The sequence below is a fragment of the Zingiber officinale genome, chromosome 3A, assembly GCF_018446385.1.
Source record: "Zingiber officinale cultivar Zhangliang chromosome 3A, Zo_v1.1, whole genome shotgun sequence".
Lineage (NCBI taxonomy): Eukaryota > Viridiplantae > Streptophyta > Magnoliopsida > Zingiberales > Zingiberaceae > Zingiber > Zingiber officinale.
In genome coordinates, this window is record NC_055990.1 from 29,043,646 (window position 1) to 29,063,431 (window position 19,786).

The 19,786-nt window shown below is 37.4% G+C and overlaps 1 protein-coding gene across 2 annotated transcripts in view; it reads right to left on the reverse strand.

Moving 5' to 3' along the window:
* The window catches only part of LOC122051592 (putative disease resistance RPP13-like protein 1), a 30,831-nt gene extending 13,000 nt beyond the window's left edge, over positions 1–17,831 (reverse strand). For both annotated transcript variants that reach the window (XM_042612785.1, XM_042612784.1), the window contains exon 1: positions 17,672–17,831. The gene's annotated coding sequence lies outside the window, so the exon portion shown is untranslated. The remainder of the gene's footprint in view (positions 1–17,671) is intronic.
* Between the last annotated feature and the right edge of the window lie 1,955 nt (positions 17,832–19,786).

Below are 19,786 nucleotides of genomic sequence, written 5' to 3' on the forward strand. Positions count from 1 at the left end.
TTTTGACTTATGTCATTTGATATGCTTAGTAATTAAATTAACATGTTGCATTAATTGTGTTTCTTATCTGTTTCGGTTAATCACTACCCAAATCTTACATGCTTGATTGATTGATTGGTTTTGCATCTCAGGTATATTTTACCTGTTTATACATGCTTATAGGGGTAGTGATATGCCATGCTTGACCATGTTCAGGACCTAGGTTTTATACCTTCTGTATACCTTTGGATTGTTTTGGATTCGTTGACCTATGATGCATTTATATATATATGTGGATTAGGTCAGGATATTCTTGTGGTTAGTGCCATGCACCATTTGCATGATTGCATGCTGAGCGATAGTCCGCTCCATTATTGTTAAGCACATCACCAGTTACATGGATCTGCACACACCACCACTCATGGGTTAGTGGTCGATTCAGGCTGAGTGTGTTGCAGCAGGGACTCTGTTAGGCACCGTTGGTCCGCTCATGGGTAGTGTGACACAACGTGTTATCTGGCAGGGATTCCTCCCCGTCTTTGAATACCGGGAGTTGAGAGCATTGCGCTCCCCCATCTATGATTTGGGGTAGGAGGATAGGTGTACTCCGACAGCATCCTGTCCACTCGGTCACTCATCAGGAGTAGTGACGATAGAGTGCACGGTTGTCACAACCCTACCCACTCGGCCTCACTTTTGTATGAGATGATCGACTGGCGTCAGGGGTGACCAGGACGCATCATTGGCATCATATGCATGATGCATTTATTGCTTGTGTTTGTGGTTGCTGCATTTATATGCTGCATATTGTTTGGATACCTATGTTTGACATGCATACAGGATTCCTATATCCCTCGGACTGTTTGACCTTATACTCAGGACCTGGTTAGTACAGTATTCTCCTATTTATTTCAGATGCATTCTTATCTTTCTTATCAGGAGACTGTACGCATGATTAGTGCTAGGTGTTGTTTCTTTACTTTGCATATCAACTGTACCTGCTGAGTGTTGGACTCACCCCGCCTCCATTGTTGTTATTTTCAGGTTGATGCTGTCAGGAGGGAGTTCCAGTCGCTAGTCCCCACTGCACGTAGTGCTACTCCGCTGCTGGTTTTTGAGTTGTTGTTTCATTTTAGCTTTTCGCTATCAGACTTTGTTTTAGTTTTGTTTTGGACTTACATATGGATATTGTATGGAAATCTTTCCGTTGGATGGACTTTTAGTATGATTTGGATTTACTCTACTACATGCCTGCCTGGACGGCAGAAGAGGTAAGAAAAAAATCGGATTTGGGCTTTACGAGTGTAGTTGAGTAGGGTTGATTTCGAGTCAGAGTATTACTATGTTGTTGGTTGTGACAGCCAGAGGCTGAATACATATATAAACTGCGTGGTGATTGATTTTATTTACTGCTATTATTCCAGCCGCCTGTGGCTGAGTATTTAGTGTTTGTAGAAAATTTTGATTGTCCGCCGTACAGGGGAGATGCTGCCGAAATTTTCTCGGACAGGGACTCTTCTGGGAGCATGACATAATATGTTAAATTGGTTTTGTGTACAAGAAGGGTTTTCCCCTCCGATGAATGAGGAAGGAAAACCTATCAAGAAGAAGGAGTGGACGAAAGAGCAAATCCGACAATCCGAAATCAATGACGAGGTAACAAAAATTATTGAATTTGCTTTACCTAATAATGTTTTGTGCAAGATAGATAGGTACAACAACGCCAAGGAATTGTGGAACAATTTGGCAAAATTCCATGAAGAGGAGCCTAGTGAGCCAAGTAGCTCACATCATGGAGGAAGCGAATTGGGAGTTGAGGGCTACTCAACATCCAAGGAAGAAGAGGAGGAGAGCTCTTGTTCAAGATCGGAGCAAGAAGAGGCATCTACCTCCGGAAGGGATGAAGAAGAAAGCTCATCTACATCCACAACCCTAAGTAACTCAAACACTGTGATTTCAAGCAAATTACACATAATGTGTTTTTAGTGTAGGAAGTTTGGGCACTACAAGAGTAAGTGTCCAAAGAGGGTTAGAAAGACTCCACCGGCACCAAAGGTCAAGGAAGCCGGAGTCCCGACATGCAAGAGCAAGAAGCACGTGGTGTGCTTCCAATGCAAGCAACGGGACACTATAGGAGTCAATGTCCAAGGGGGAGGCAACCTCACAAGGACAAGAGGCCAAACACATGTAAAGGGGGAGCTAAGGCAAACCCTAAGGTAACATTTAAAGCTCATTCTTGCAATTCTAGTAGGATGCATGCTAGTAGTCTTATTGCCATTGTCAATAATGATAAGCATGTTAACACTAGAAATCGATACATGTGCTTAGGAGCCAAGCATGTTAGCCTAGATAAGAACAATTCTAGAAATGCTAACCCTAGAATTAACTCATCTAAGGCTAAGGAAAATCTAGATAGAAATCCCAAATCATCTAGACACATGCCTAGGAATACCTCAAAGAAAAATGATAAATCAAAACTTGAGGTATTAGAGAAAGAAAATCAAGCCTTGAGGTCAAGACTTGACTCTCTAGAAAAGGCTCTTAAGGATTTGACTCTAGGGTCTAGGGGTCAAAAACCCAAGTCCAAGGACAAGAAAGGTTTGGGTCACAAACCTAAGTCCCAATTGGTCAAGCCCACTTATCATAATGTTTCGTTCGATTATGGAACAAAACCTAGGGCTAGGAAGACCATTACCAAGGTCACAAGGGGAGTCACCCCTATAGTTGACCTTGATGAGACCCAAATGACCAAGGCTTTAAAGCCTAAGAGGGTCATTAGGAGGGTTGCTAGGGAAGTTATCCCTAGCGAATATTTAGTGAACCCAATGAGCTCTAATAGGTATTGGGTTCCTAGGAGTATCTTCTCTACCTCATAAATGGGTTAGAGAGTGTCAACTCCGATTAGAAGGGTAGTTAACCCAACTTTGAGGAAATTGACACTCAAGGAGCATTTTCAAGGTTTTGAGAACTTTTGAAAATGAAATGGAATTATCATTTACTCCTTTGAAGAGTTAAATGTGCCTAAAGATTGGAAATTTCATTTTTAATATCAATTGGCACAATTTGGGAAAATCTAGAGAACTCTCGAGGAAAAATGAAACATGCCAAGTTTTGAGGATAAATTTGATCTTTAAGTGGCATGAATTAATCTAGAGTTCAAGAAGTGTCAAAATTAGGATTTTGGCATTTTGGGGCAATCTAGGATTAAATTTGAAGTTAGCCAAGTGGTTAAGGATACTTAGATAGGTAATCTAGGTATATTTATTTATGATAAATCTTGCCATGATTGTTTGCCCTCACATGTCATGACATCATGTTTAGTTTTATTATCATTTGAAATGTCATGATAATGCTTAGGCTAGTTTTTATGTCATGTTTATTTAAGTTTCAAACTTTATGCCATGACATCATGACATTGGCACATGTTTTCATTTATGATACCATTTTATGCCATGTCATCATCTCTTGCATTAATAATCAATTGAATTGATTTAAGGATGAAAAACACATCTTGATATTGAGATCAAATTTGTGTTTTGAAAATGCATGAGACCTTAGTCTAAGATACCTAAACCCATATCTCACATCAAAATTACCATGGATGTGTTTGATACACTTTAGATGTGTGTGAGATATTAGGATCATGAATTAGGATCAAGGTGCATAGTTCTTGTACCTAGATGAGCCTAATTCAAGAAATGGAGGATCATAGGGAAAGCTTGTGTACAAGTCATGTACATTTAATCCTAAGATTATGGTCCTAAATTAAAAGGATTAAAATCATTTTGAAATTGATTTGGAAAACCTTGATGAAGCCATCTTAGTGATTGCATTCATCATTGAACATTGTGATACAAAGTTGAGTTAAACTTGAACTATTTCAAAGTTTTTGAACTTTGTATCAAGATTGAAAAATAGAAGTTATTTTCATAGAAAATTATTTTTCCATGATAGTATATGTTATGAGGAATGTATCCTCAAAATTTTATAATTTTTGAAATTTTCTGGAATTTTTAAAGGGTTTCTGGATCGAAATCCAGGTAAGCCCTGATCGGTCTGTGGACCGATCCAGAAGCATGGATCGGTCTGCAGACCGATCCAGTGAGATCCAGTAGCACGAGTGCGATCGGTGAAGGGTTGATCGGTCTGGGGACCGATCAGGGCGTGCCGAATTTCTGATTTTCACTGTTGTCTGAAAGTTCAGCTAGAAGTTGGGTTCTGTGGATTTCTAAAGGTTTGGAACTCACAAAGACATTGTTGGTGCAATGGTCAAGGGGGAGTTGACCTTTAGGGGGAGTTTTACCTAATTGTCAAGGGGAGTTGACTTTTAGGGGGAGTTTTTACTCCTTAAGACTTTTGAGGATTAGTGATATGGGATTATCACTAAGTTGATTGTTGAGTTTAGTATCAAGGGGGAAATTAAGAGTTTCAATGAAAGGTATGGGACTTTCATTAGGAAGAAACTCTTGACCTTGATACTCTCCTTTTTCTTTTTGATGTGTGTCAAAAAGGGGAGAGTGTTCATTGGAGAATTATTGGAGAACCCAAGTTAGGTTATCGGGTTAACCTAAGCTAGGGGAAGAATGTCAAGGAATGTTCAAGGAAGAACATTGGAATTCTTTTTGATGTGTGTCAAAAAGGGGGAGAATTATTGGAGAACCCAAGTTAGGTTATCGGGTTAACCTAAGGGGAGAATGTCCAGAGAATGTTCAAGGAAAGAACATTGGACATTAGAAGATGGTTGGAAAACCTAAGTTAGGTTATCGCGTTAACCTAACTTGATTATGGGTTTTGTCAAACATCAAAAAGGGGGAGATTGTTGGTGCAACCTTAGGTCAAGGTTGACCTGGTTGACCCGACTCGAGGTGACTTGACTCGAGTTGTATTTTGATGTTTGACTTGGGAAGATTGTCGGTGCAACCTTAGGTCAAGGTTGACCTAGTTGAGTTGCATGTCGATGTTTGACGAGAAGAGAGTTGTATTCTTGATGTTTGACAAGAATAGGTGTTTGGGAGATTGTAGGTGCAACCTTAGGTCAAGGTTGACCTGGTTGACCTGATTGGCGAAAAGTCCAAGTATGGAGACTTGGCACTGGAAAAGTCCAAGTACGGAGACTTGGCACGGGGAAAAGTCCAAGCAGGTAGCTTGACACGCGGAAAGTCCAAGTATGGAGACTTGGCACGGGGAAAGTCCAAGTACGGAGACTTGGCACGGGGAAAAGTCCAAGCAGGTAGCTTGGCACGCGGAAAGTCCAAGTATGGAGACTTGGCACGGGGAAAGTCCTAACTGGGATGTTAGGCAGTTGGAAAGTCCTGGTGAGTGAAGCTGTGAATGAGAAAGTCCTAACTGGGATGTTAGGCGGTGTGGAAAGTCCCGTGAGTGAAGTCAAGGGGAAAGTCCTAACTGGATGCTAGGCAGTTGAAAAGTCCGGTGAGTGAAGCAAGTGAGAAAGTCCTAACTGGATGTTAGGCAGTGTGGAAAACCCTAGTGAGTGAAGCTAGGTGAAAGTCCTGGTGAGTGAAGCCGGGCAAGGGAAAATCCAGATGGATCAAGGATGATCAGACATCTGGTGTTGAGAAGGTCAAGTAGGTCAAGGGAGTGACCGGATACTTGACACGACGAGAAAAGTCCAAGTGAGTCAAAGGATTGACCGGACACTTGGTGAGGAGTCTTAGCAGGTCAAGGGAGTGACCGGATGCTAAGCATGATGTACCAACAGGTCAAGGTTGACCGGATGTTGGTTTGGGAGACTTGGGACTTGGTTTGGGCAAAAACAAGCTCTGGATCGGTCGTAGACCGATCCAGATGATCGTTGTATCCGATCGGTCCGGTGACCAATCGATAACAAATGTAAGGTGGGCTTCGATTGGTCCGGGACCGATCAGCATGGAGCCCTGATCGGTCCCGGGACCGATCAGGATAAATGATCGGTCCGGGACCGATCAGATTCCACACAGAGAGTGGGCAACTCGACCTCTGATCGGTCCGGGACCGATCAGGCCCGATCGGTCCCCACGACCGATCAGGCAAGCCCGATCAAGCTTGACTGATCGGTCCACGTCCTAACCGTTGCGTAGCAACGGCTAGTTTCTACTGTCTTCGCAGTATAAAGGGGTCGAGGGCTGCTTCTTTCTTCTAGTTCTTCTGCTGCTGAAGCTTCTGCTTCAACTGAGCTTTGATTGAGCTCGCCTTCAAAGTTTCGCGTGAGCTTCCAGTCGTCGACCAGCTGCTGCGTTTGGGTTGTGAAGTTGCTGCTTCACCTCCAGTCGACAAGAAAGCAAGCAATTGGTAGAGTGCTATTGTATTCATATTGTATTGCTTTTCTTACTGTTCTTGTACTCTTTGTTTGCTGTTGCAAACGTTTGTGGCGAGGTTTCTCCACCCACAAGGAGTATATTGTATTAGCCGGTTCTCCGGGGGCTCATCCACTGACGGATTGACTGGACTCGTCCACCTTACGGACACGCCGAGGAGTAGGAGCCTTAATCTCCGAACCTCGTTACATCCTTGTGTTAAGGTTTGGTTTTCTTCTCTTTCGTTTCTTTGTATTTTCCGCTGCGCTAACACGTTTTGTAGAAAGAAACGACGATTTGGGGGTCGGCTATTCACACCCCCCTCTCTAGCCTCCGTACGAAGGATCCTAACACTAGTGAGGGAAGATGATAAGGAATAGAAATGGAGAAAGAAAGAGCTCGATAAGAGTAAGGTTAAGTGCTACGTGTGTGGTAGACTTGGGCATTTCACACACAAATATGGCAAGTGAAAGGTATTTTTCTTCTTTCTTACATGGTATAAGTTATGTATCATCTACTGTGATGCTTGCTAACTCCTATCCTTTGTGGATTATAGACTCAAGAGACACTGACCATGTAGCTCGTGATAGGAGCTCATACATGGAGTTTCATCGATTGAGTCCCCAAGCGAGGAGGATGTACATGGAGAATGGAGCATTTGTGACGGTGAAGTGGATTGGCACATGCAAGCTATTGTTATCATTTAGTCAAATCCTATATATTACATGACATTTTGTATGCTCCTAAGATTCAATGGAATCTCATTTCTGTTCGTTGCCTTGATTGTTTAGGATATTCTATTTTTTAAGAAACTCTGTTGTTTTTATTTCATTTGACAGTTCTTTGATATATTCTGGTTCAGTCCATGATGGACTTTATGTACTGAATATGGTTTTCATTTATGATATTTCTCATTTATCTCCTATCTAAGAGTGTAGTTGATGATATTTCTATTTGGCATAGTAGACTTGGCTACATAGGGCAAGAGAGAATAAACCGATTAGTAGCAAATGACTTATTGGACCAGCTAACTAAGGTTGAGTTGCCCCTATGTGAGTTTTACCTAGCTGGCAAAGCTATGAGGAAACCATTTGGAAAAACAATGAGAGATGAAAGTCCATTGCAATAAGTCCACTCCAATCTTTGTGGGCCTATGAATGTGAAAGCCCAAAATGGAGCTACGTATTTCATTATATTTATTAATGATTACACGTGCTTCGGTCATGTCTATCTGATCTTGTACAAGTCTAAGACATTGGAGTGTTTCAGTAGGTATATTAGTGAGGTTGAAAATCAACTAGACTTAAGGGCGAAAACTCTTAGAACCGATAGGGGGTGCGAGTATTTATCTGAGTAATTTAAATAACTCTATTTTGAGAAAGGTATCATGAGACAGTTGACTATTCCTGCTACTTCTCAGCAAAATGGAGTAGACGAGAGAAGGAATAGGACTCTGTTGGATATGGTAAGGTCTATGATGGTGCAAGCTAACTTATATACCTATTTTCCATTGGGGAGATGTCTTGTTAACTATGTTCCAATAAAGTCTGTGGTTGGTACCCCATACAAGCTTTGGACATCGAGATAGTATGATCTTAGCCACTTAAGACCATGGGGTTGTGTCGCATATGTTCGCGATTCCTAACATCCACATGGCAAGTTAAGCCCTAGAGGAAGAAGTGTATCTTCACAAGATACTCGAAATAGTCCAAGGGACACGTGTTCTTAGGTGAACATATAGATGACACAGTAACCGAGATTGAGTCTCATGATGCTACCTTCCTAGAAAAGGATTTCCTTATAAGAGGTGAAATTGATCAGGTTTGCACCTTCTATGAGATGGATGAGCCTAGAGGTCCAGTTGAGCCCAACGGAGGGATCCAAGAACTTATTACACATCTTGGTCCTAGTGGAAGTGGTCCATCTAGAGGTGAGAAGGCTCCCCCTCCTCGTAGAAGTAGTCAAGAACATGAACCTCATCATTATTTCTCGATTGAGGATGAGATCCTCTTTGTGACTCCCAAGGATGATGAGGAGCCCAACACATTTCAGAAGGCTCTCAAGGGTCTAGCAAAGGACCAATGGTATAAAGTCATGCAAGAGAAGATGAATTCTATGAGAGTCAATGGGATCTGGGACCTAGTTGACTTACCTGAGGATAGAAAGGTCATTGGGAACAAGTGGGTTCTCAAAATCAAAAGAAAGGCTAACGGATCGATCGAGAGGTACAAGGCCCGTCTGGTAGCCAAGGGTTACATGTGGACCAAGGGTGTTGACTATGAAGAGACTTTTTTTTTCCTGTAGTCAAATCTACATCGATTCGTCTACTCTTGGCAATTGTTGCGATCATGGATTTGGAGTTACATCAGATTGATGTAAGAACCTCCTTCCTTAACGGAAGTTTGGATGAGAAGATCTACATGGAGTAGCCTTCTGGGTTCATTCTAGCAAGTCAAGATGATAAGGTATGCCGACTATGGAAGTTGATATATGTCATAAAACAATCATCCAGATGGTGGTACTTGAGTTTTCACGAGAAGGCGATATCTTATGGTTTTGCAATGATCAAGGAGGATCATTGTGTCTATCTGATATGTTCTGATTATTCTTTTGTGATCATGTCGTTGTATGTGGATGATATAATGTTGGCTGGGAACAACATTGCGTATCTCATTACCATTAAAACATGGTTATCATCCAGCTTCGACATGAAAGACATGGGTGAAGTGGAGTTCATCCTTGGAGTAAAGATCTAGAGGAATCGCTCAAGAAGAATGTTGGTTCTTTCACAAGAGACCTATGTTAAGAAAATTCTTGAGCATTTTGGGATGAGTGATAGCAATTCCATAGATACTCCTATAGCCAAGGGTGATGGTCTGAGTCTTGATATGTGTCCTAAAACTCAAGAAGAAGCAAGGGAAATGAGAAAAGTCCCTTATTCCAGTGCAATAGAAAGTTTGATGTATGCAATGTTGTGTACACGACCAGACATATGTTACGCAATCAGTTTGGTGGGTAGATATCAATCAAATTATGGAAAAGATCACTAGAGAGCAGTGAAAAGGATTTTTAAATATCTTAAGGAAACTACAAGCCTCTCCTTGTGTTTTAGGGGAGATAATTTGTGCCTTGTAGGATATTCAGACGCCGACTGGGATAGTGACCTGGATAAGCGCAAATCAATATTAGGTTTCCTTCTTGTTCAATGGTGGTACTATTTCATGAGCAGTAAGAAACAAACTTATGTAGCCTTATCACCGATAGAGACTGAGTTCATGGCTTGCTCAGTTGCAGTTCAAGAGAGTATTTGGCTCTGAAGACTATTGGATTACTTAGAAATTGTGGTAGATAGTGGGAGGCTAGTGATTATCTACTGTGATAATTAGGCTACTATCGCATACACTCGAGAACCTAAGTATCATAGTAGGACCAAACACATAGACACCATATATAACATTTTGAGAGACATCGTTGAGAAAGGTGAAGTGATCATTAAGTATATTTCTACACACAGCATGGTGGTTGATCCTTTTACCAAACTCATTGCTAGAGACTCATTTTTAGGACTCAGAGAATCATTGGGTTTGCGTATGTATTAACATTTCTCATGTTGTACTAGATTGATGATATGGATGCTTATTACTTTGATATATGATTATTGTGCATTAATAAGTCACACATGAGTTATTATATTTCAAATAATGCATTTTCTTATCATATATTTTATAATGTGATGAAATAGTATGTCAAGCAGGTCAAGTCATCTCTCTCACACGAGTGACCACACCTAGCTCTGAGTGAGCAGGGATGAGATGGTTTCTAGCTATTAGAGGTTTTGAAAGTAGCCCTGCTAAAACATAAGTCACCATGACATATATTCTAGATGAGATAATTTGTGAAATAATCGACATGGACATACCCACATTCATGTTGCTTGTAAGTAGTTAGATATGAAATCTTAGATATCACCTGCAATTAGTGATGTCGTTTCTAAGATACTCTCCCTGAGATCTTTGGGTAAAATCTTATGTGCAAATTGTTAGGGTTGATTTGTAGCTAGAGGGGGGGTGAATAACTCGTCACGCTTTGATTACTTGGTTTGATGAAGTTGTTGCAGTGGAAAACACTCAAGCAACTCTCACAACTCTAACACAGGAGATTTACTTGGTATCCACCTCAAGAAAAGGTGACTAATCCAAGGATCCAGCCCTCACTCACTCATCCACTATAAAATAACTCCTTCTCGGTAGCTACCAAAGGCAGAGAAGCCTTGTACAACATCTAAATACAACAAAAAGAAAAGAAGAAGCAAATACAAAGAATCTCTTACAAGATTTACACAAATGAAAACCCTACTTACCTTCTTTTTCTTTTGTGGAACATCTCTTGACCTTGAAAGTGCATCAACACTTTACTCCAAGAAGCTTCAAGAACTAGCGTAAACCTGTGAGAGATAATCACAAGAGGTGGAGAGAAAGAAGTGTTGAATCGCTGCGAAGAAGACAACTTTAAACTTGGCGCTTCCTTCGCAGCGGTCACATCCTAATCATTGGGGAGGCTTGAATCGATCGGCTGATCGATTCAGAGCACCTCTGTGCTCTGCTGGGAACTGCCTGAATCGATTGACCAATCGATTCAGACTTCCTTGTGATCGCCTGAGAAAACCAACCCCTAATTGATCGGCTGATCGATTGACGGTGCCCAATCGATCGGCTGATCGATTGGGCCAACTTCACTCGCGCACACAACTAATTGATCGACTGATCGATTGGACTACAGTCCAATTGATTGGTTAATCGATTGACCTCCCTTTAACATGCTTAAATCAAGTCTAGGATCTCCAATTCTAACATCTGGTCAACCGTGAACTGTTGGAACTCTTCATGCCTAGCATCTGGTCAATCTTGACTTGCTGGGACTTCTTCACCAAGTGTCCGATCAATTCTTTGACCCACTTGGACTTTTCTCCTCGTGCCAAGTGTCAAGTCAACCTTGACGCACTTGGACTTACCGTCTCATGCCAAGTGTCTGGTCCTCCATGACCCACTTGGACTTCCTTTCATCAGATGTCCAATCACTCTTGATCCATCTGGATTTCTTTGTGCCAAGTATTCGGTTATTTCTTTGACCTACTTGGACTTCCCAACACAGGTGTCTGGTCAACCTTGACCCACCTGTATTTCCATGTGCTTGGCTTCACTCACTAGGTCTTTTCATGTGCTTGGCTTCACTCACTAGGTCTTTCCATCTGCCTAGCTTCACTCACTAGGACTTTCTATCTGCCTGACTTCACTCACCAGGACTTTTTCACTGCCTAGCTTCACTCACCAGGACTTTCATCTGGCTTCACTCAGTAGGATTTCCAACTGCCTAGCTTCACTCACTAGGACTTTCAACTGTCTAACCTCTAGTTAGAACTTTCTCAGTCAAGTATCCGGTCAACTTTGACCTACTTGACTCTTCTTTACATCAAACTGGTCATCCCTTAACCAGAGAGGAATTGCACTAAAAAACTCCCCAATTGGACGATCGCATCTGCAATTTTCATATATTGTCAAACATCGAAATTCAAACATCAAGACTCAAGCTTGAGCCAACTCAAGCTTAGTCAACCTAGTCAACCTGACCCAGAAGATATTGCACCAACACAAACTAAGTCCCAAACTTGCATAGTGTTAGACAAATCTAATATATGCCTATTGAGAGATGGGGGAATAACACTATGGCACGTGTTTCATATCACGTGTGATAAAACGACTAAGGATAGTGAGATCACTTTATTTGAAATGATTATATTATTAATCCCCGTATTCCATTATGTGGGATCCGAGATCTATTGAGTGAGATCTCTCGTGCCCTTATTATTTTCAGCTAATTCTTGAAGTCTTGGATCAGTGTTGCTATTTTAGTTTGTTTACCTATAGTCTAGAATATAAATTGAGGTCTGTGGGATAAGTCTATGAAAGCAACTGAATTGAGGCTGAAAGATTTATGTTTGGAAAAAGGAAGGTCAATCGATATTACATTATTGAGTAGTATTCATCGACCGATCTATTATGTTAATCCAAGTTGGGATTTGAACATATATAATAGTGAATACACAATCGAGCAAAGTACATGGGCTCATTTTTTATGAGGAATGTGACTCGATGGATGTAAATGCATTCGTTCTGGGGTACAATGAGTTCTTTTAGTATTAATGGTGATTTCACAATCATCCTAACAGGTGTATTCCCACATAAACATGAAGGGGAGGTAAGGTGAGGGTTGGTGTGCATGGTTAATACCAATTGAGAGCACATTGCATAGGGACAAGTGATCATTTTTTTTTTTTTTGATACTTTTCTTCTTGAATTATATTATCAGATTTTGAATTGAGATGTTATGGATTTGTGATGATAATTCATGATTATCATCTCGACTGTGAGTTTGATTTGAGAAATTTTTTTTATGGTTCCTAGATTTTCGATATCCTATTCCTTTTCAAAAAATTATAGATGGTTCTGAAGTCTAACACATATTATTGACGTAATTGAATAATTGACAATGCAATTAGTATACTAGTTATTTTCAATTTTATAGTTTCTCTAATAAATCTAAATGAGCAACAATTAACTTTCAAGGATCTGTCTTTTTTAAAAAATAATTCTCCGTAAAACTGTAATTTTTTTAATTTATATTTGTTTAATGAATGCACGAAATTATTTTTTTAATTAAATAATGTTATAAATTATTTTATGATATTTAAATTCATTTAACGAAATGACTAATTTTATTTTATAAATTCAAAATTTTATCAATGGAGATTGTCAAATTATTTTTCTATAAATTTAAATTATTATTATTTTTACTTTTATTGGTTGCAATTTTTTGTTATTGTGTTAAATATTTTATAAAAGTATAAATAATTTTCTTATGAATTTATGAATGTTATATTTTTTATATTATTAAATATTTAATAAAATTATTCTTTTATAAATTTAAATACAATTTATATTTTTTGAATATTATTAAAAAACTTGTAATTAATGATTTTTTTGAATTATATTTGTTGAAAAAAATATTTTTTTTATCCAAGGTCTACATTAAAAATTAAGGGCATCGTTTAAATTTTACCTAAACTAAATTGACAAATTAAAATTTTCTATTTTATTTGATCTTTTCTAATAATTGAAATTTAATTGATGTAGGATATATTTTTTTCATCGGTAACACTTTACTCCAAGAAATTTCAAGAACTAACGTAAACCTGTGAGAGATAATTGCAAGAGGTGGAGAGAAAGAAGTGTTGAATCGCTGTGAAGAAGATAACTTTAAACTCGGCGCTTCCTTCGCAATGATTACATCCCAATCTATTGGAGAGGCTTGAATCAATCGGTTGATCGATTTAGAGTGCCTCTGTGCTCTGATGGGAACTGCCTGAATCGATTGACCGATCGATTTAGGCTTCCTCGGGATTGCGTGAGAAAACCAACCCCTAATCGATCGACCGATCCATTAGCGATGACCAATCAATCGGCTGATCGATTGGGAGTTCCTCTATGATTTCGCTTCCCAATCGATCGGCTGATCGATTGGACCAGCCTTCACTCACGCACATAACCAATTGATTAACTGGTCGATTGAACTACAATGCAATCGATTGGTTGATTGATTAACCTCCCTTTAACTTGCTTAAATCAAGTCTAGGATCCCCAATTCTAGCATTCGGTCAATTATGACCTGTTGGAACTCCTCATGCCTAGCATCCGATCAACCTTGACCTGCTGGGACATCTTCACCAAGTGTCTGTTCAATCTTTTGACCCACTTGGACTTTTCTCCTCATGTCAAGTGTCTAGTCAATCTTGACCCACTTGGACTTACCGTCTCATGCCAAGTGTTCGGTCCTTCATGATCCACTTGGACTTCCTTCCACGAGATGTCTGGTCACTCTTGACTCATCTGGATTTCCTTGTGCCAAGTATCCGGCCACTTCTTTGACCTACTTGGACTTCCCAACACCAGGTGTCCGGTCAACCTTGAGCCACCTGGATTTCCACGTGCCTGACTTCACTCACCAGGTCTTTCCATCTGCCTAGCTTCACTCACTTGAACTTTCCATCTGCCTAGGGGTGTAAATGAACCAAGCCGCTCGCGAGCTATTCGAAGCTCGATTCGATAAAAGCTCGTTTGAACTCGTTTAATGAGGCTCGTTAAGATAAACAAACCAAGCTCAAGCTTCGTAATATTCGGCTCGTTAGATCGTGAACACGTTCGTTAAGCTCATTAAGCAACTTTTAAATAAAAAAATAATAGTTTTGATATTGAATTTATAGATTTTACACTCTACTTATGAAAAATATAGACAAATATATTAAATTTATTTATTATAATAAAATTATAAATTTTAATAATATTATTATAATTTTCTCTAAATATATAATTTAGTTTTTAATGAATATTTAAATTTATGATTTATATTTATTAAGCTTGTTTAGGCTCGATAAAAGCTCGAATAAACTCGTGAGCCATGGATATATTCGTTAAATAAAGCTCGAGATCGGCTTGATTATAAACGAGCCAAGCTTAAACATTCAAGAGTTCGGCTCAGCTCGGCTCGATTACACCCCTACATCTACCTAGCTTCACTCACCAAGACATTCCATCTGTCTGACTTCACTCACCAGGACTTTTTCACTACCTAGCTTCACTTACCAGGACTTTCACCTGGCTTCACTCACCAGGATTTCCAACTGCCTAGCTTCATTCACTAGGACTTTCTTCACTAGGACTTTCAACTGCCTAATCTTTAGTTAAGACTTTCCCAGTCAAGTATCCGGCTGACCTTGACCTACTTGACTCTTCTTTACATCAAACTAGTCATCCTTTGACCAGAGGGGAATTGCACTAAAAAACTCTCCAATCGGACGATCGCATATGTAATCTTCACATATTGTCAAACATCGAAATCCAAACATTAAGACTCAAGCTTGAGCCAACTCAAGCCTAGTCAACTTGGTCAACCTGACCTAGGGGATATTGTATCAACACAAACTAAGTCTCAAACCTGCATAGTGTTAAACAAATCTAACATATGGCCTATTGAGAGATGGGGGAATAACACTGTGGCACGTGTTTCATATCACGTGTGATAAAACGACTAAGGATAGTGGGATCACTTTATTTGAAATGATTATATTATTAATCCCCGTATTCCACTATGTGAGATCTGAGATCCATTGAGTGAGATTTCTTGTGCCCTTATTACTTTCAGCTAATTCTTGAAGTTTTGGATCAATGTTGCTACTTTAGTCTGTTTACCTATAGTCTAGAATATAAATTGAGGTATGTGGGATAAGTCTAGGAAAGCAACTGAATTGAGATTGAAAGATTCATGTTTTGGAAAAGGAAGGTCAATCGACATTATATTATTGAATAGTATTCATCGACCGGTTTATTATATTAATCCAAGTTGGGATTTGAATATAATAGTGATTACACAATCAAGTAAATTATAGGGGTTCATTTTTTACGAGGAAGGTAGTTCGATGGATGTAAATGCATTCCCACATAAACATGAAGGGGAGGTAAGGTGAGGGGTGGGTGTGCATGGTTAATACCAATTAAGAGCCCATTACATAGGGACAAGTGATCATTTTTTTTGATATTTTTTTTCTTGAATTGTCGGATTTTGATTTGAGATGTTATTGATTTGTGATGATAGTTTATAATTATTATCTCGTTGAGTTTGATTTGAAGAGGTTTTTTTTATGGTTCCTAGATTTTGGATATTTATTTGCTAAGGTAATTTTTTTTTTGAAAACTAACCCTATTTCTTTTCCAGAAATTTTAGATGCTTCTGAAGTCTAACACAAATATTATTGACTGAGTAATTGAATAATTGACAATGCAATTAGTATACTAGTTATTTTCAATTTTATAGTTTCCCTAATAAATCTAAATGAGCAACAATTAACTTTCAAGGATCTGTCTTTTTTTAAAAAATAATTCTCCATAAAAATGTAAGTTTTTTTTTAATTTACATTTGTTTAATGAATGCACGAAATTATTTTTTTAATTAAATAATGTTATAAATTATTTTATGAAATTTAAATTCATTTAACGAAATGACTAATTTTATTTTATAAATTCAAAATTTTATCAATGGAGATTGTCAAATTATTTTTCTATAAATTTAAATTATTATTTTTTTTACTTTTATTGGTTGCTATTTTTTTTTATTGTGTTAAATATTTTATAAAATTATAAATAATTTTCTTACGAATTTATAATGTTATATTTTTTATATTATTAAATATTTTATAAAATTATTCTTTTATAAATTTAAATACAATTTATGTTTTTTGAATATTATTAAAAAAACATTGTAAATAATGTTTTTTTTGAATTATATTTGTTGGAAAAAAAATATTTTTTTTATCCAAGGTCTACATTAAAAATTAAGGGCATCTTTTAAATTTTACCCAAACTAAATTGACAAATTAAAATTTTCTATTTTATTTGATCTTTTCTAATAATTGAAATTTAATTGATGTAGGATATATCTTTTTCATCTGAAACATTTTCAAGTCAAACAAATCTTATTGACTAAGTAAATGATTGATTGATATTGAAATTGATGTAGTAGTTATGTGCAATTATATAATTCTCTAAAAAAGTCTTCAGTTCAACTTTTTTTCTAACTTCCTTTCTTTGATTTTTTTAATAAATAATGTTTTTATAAATCTAAATTTATATATTTTTTTATAGACATGATTATTTTATTTTATAAATTTAAATATAATACGTTAAGTATGATTTAAAAGGTTAAATAATACTATTTATATTATCAAGGTATTGGGTGTACCTTCTTTTTTGGAAGTTCAAACTTAAGAACTCCAAAGTCAAATGTGAGGATGGGTGATTTCTTGGGAAAATTTCTAGGATGCGTTGAAGGGTGAGATTCTCTAGTTCTATTATATAAATTATTTTTATAAAAATTTAAATAAAAAACTATAGATGTATGAACATGATCATATATTAATTTATAAAATGGAAAATTTATCTACTAGATTTTTTTTTTTATAACTCGGACCAGTCAGCCAATATGTTTTTTTTTAAGATTTTATAATGGTATCTTCTTTTAATTTTTACCCAAATTGAATTGATAGATCAAAAATTTTGAGGAAGAGGATACGAAGAATTAATAGTTTAATAATATTCGAGTTTGTTATTATATTCTTCCAGAATTAAAAGAAAAAGGAGTTTGCATACGATCTCTACTTTTCTAACCAAAGCTATTTCCCTTAAATATCTGCTCATGCCCAAGTTTATGCATACCAGATTGAACTGAGCGTATTTAAGATTGAGAAGTAAAAAATAATCCAGCAAAAGGAAGAGGAAGCGGAAGTAACATACCTCATTGACTGAATTAAGGTTGAAGATTTAAGCAAAAGGAATGCATAGAGCTGCTTCATCATCTCCTAATTGCTCAACTCATCAGTTGATGCATTTTAAAATGATATGCATATGAGAGACCATATAACTAGGTTTTGTTTTAACATCAATGTGAGGTTTCTTGTTGGGAGGCTGCTGTATAAAAAGAGGTCATTCGGTACACTGTGAATATAAAGTAATTAAGAAGTAAATTATATAAAATATTTATAAAGAGTAAGACTAATCAGACTATTTAACAAGTAAATTAATTATATAAAATACTATCCTTGGCTATTATTGCTTTCAGCTGTTAGTTTCTTTATAAAATCAGAGGCGGGAGCGATGGGCCAGTCGATTAAGACAACTAAATTATCCAAGTTATTGATATTAACTATGTCTGCAAGTGGCAAGAACACTTGCCATTATCCTTTTTAGAAAATAGATATTAAAAATTAGTAGGGTCCTCAAGTTGTGATAATAAATAAACACTTGGATCATACTTTTTAGGCTTGGTTTACTTACTCCTGAGGAGACAAGTAGGAGGGAAAATAGGTGAGAAGGGAAGATTAAAAAAAAAAAGTATTACTTTATTTAGGTGATAGGAAGGAAAAAGGGAAAGGATTTGAGGAAAGAGGGAAAATTAGGTTGGAAAATTATCATCTTCTCATTATCTCTATAATCATCCCTCTTCACCTTCACAGATTATCACAGTTAGTACATGCATGACTTATTACTTTAATAAGTTTCGGGATTAATTTCTAATAGATACAAAATAACTCATTGGACGTTAGACCTCCTACTTACAAAGTATCATTATGTTAAGATAAAATATCCCATGATTTATCTGCCTATTGTTAAAAGAAGAAGAGGGAGAGAGCGAGAGCAAGAAATAACATGAGAGCAATAAAATCTATTGTTCATTGATATTTGCTCTAAGGACAATACAATATATAGGGTTTAAACAAGTACTCGGTCAATTAACCAATTAACAAATAATAGAATAATTCTAAAATTATTCTGAGAATTATTCTAATAATTATAACAGAATTATTAGAATAATCCTAATACTTAATTTGAGTTGATTTGGTAATTTGACCCGGTTAATCTAGATAATTTCTCTTTTATCTCTATTACCCCCCCGACAAACTTAACGGGAGATCTTTAACGTTGAGTTTGCTTGCTAACTTGTTGAAACAGTGTCTGGATAATGGCTTAGTAAATATATCAGCAATTTGATCTTCAGCAGAGATATAAGAGACAGATAATTGTTGAGTTGCCACACGCTCACGAACAAAATGAAAGTCAATTTCTACATGTTTTGTACGAGCATGGAAGACCGGATTTGCTGAGAGATATGTTGCTCCAATATTATCACACCAAATTTTTGGTGGAATATTTGATGCAAGATGAAGTTTAGAGAGAAGTGATTGAAGCCAAATAATCTCAGACGTTGTATTTGCTATAGCTTTATATTCTGCCTCAGTGCTTGAACGAGATACCGTAGGTTGCTTTTTCGAATTCCATGAGATAAGATTTCGTCCAAGAAATATCGCATATCCACTAGTAGAGCGTCTATCTTCAGGAGAACTAGCCCAATCCGCATCACTATAAGCATGTAAATCTCGAGACGATTGGCGATGTAGAAGAAGACCATGTAGAATAGTACCTTTGAGATAACGAAGTATTCTTTTTACATTATCCCAATTTTGTTCAGTTGGAGCATGCATGAATTGACAAGCACGATTTACTGCAAAAGTAATATCAGGGCGTGTGATAGTGACATATTGTAAGGCTCCAACAATGCTTCGATAAATTTGTGGATCAGACAAAGTAGGAGAAGATGAAGATAGAGAGTTGTTTACAGCAATTGGTGTAGAGACCGGACGTGCCCCATCCATTTTAGCTCTTTGAAGAAGTCCAGTAATGTATTTGCTCTGAGAGAGAAGATAGCCATCCTCATGTGGAATACGCTCAATGCCAAGAAAAAAACGAGCAAAGCCCAAATCTCGAGTAGGAAATTCTTGATTGAGTAGACTTAATAAAGTTGTGATACCCTTGTGATTATTACCGGTTATCAGAATGTCATCCACATAAATA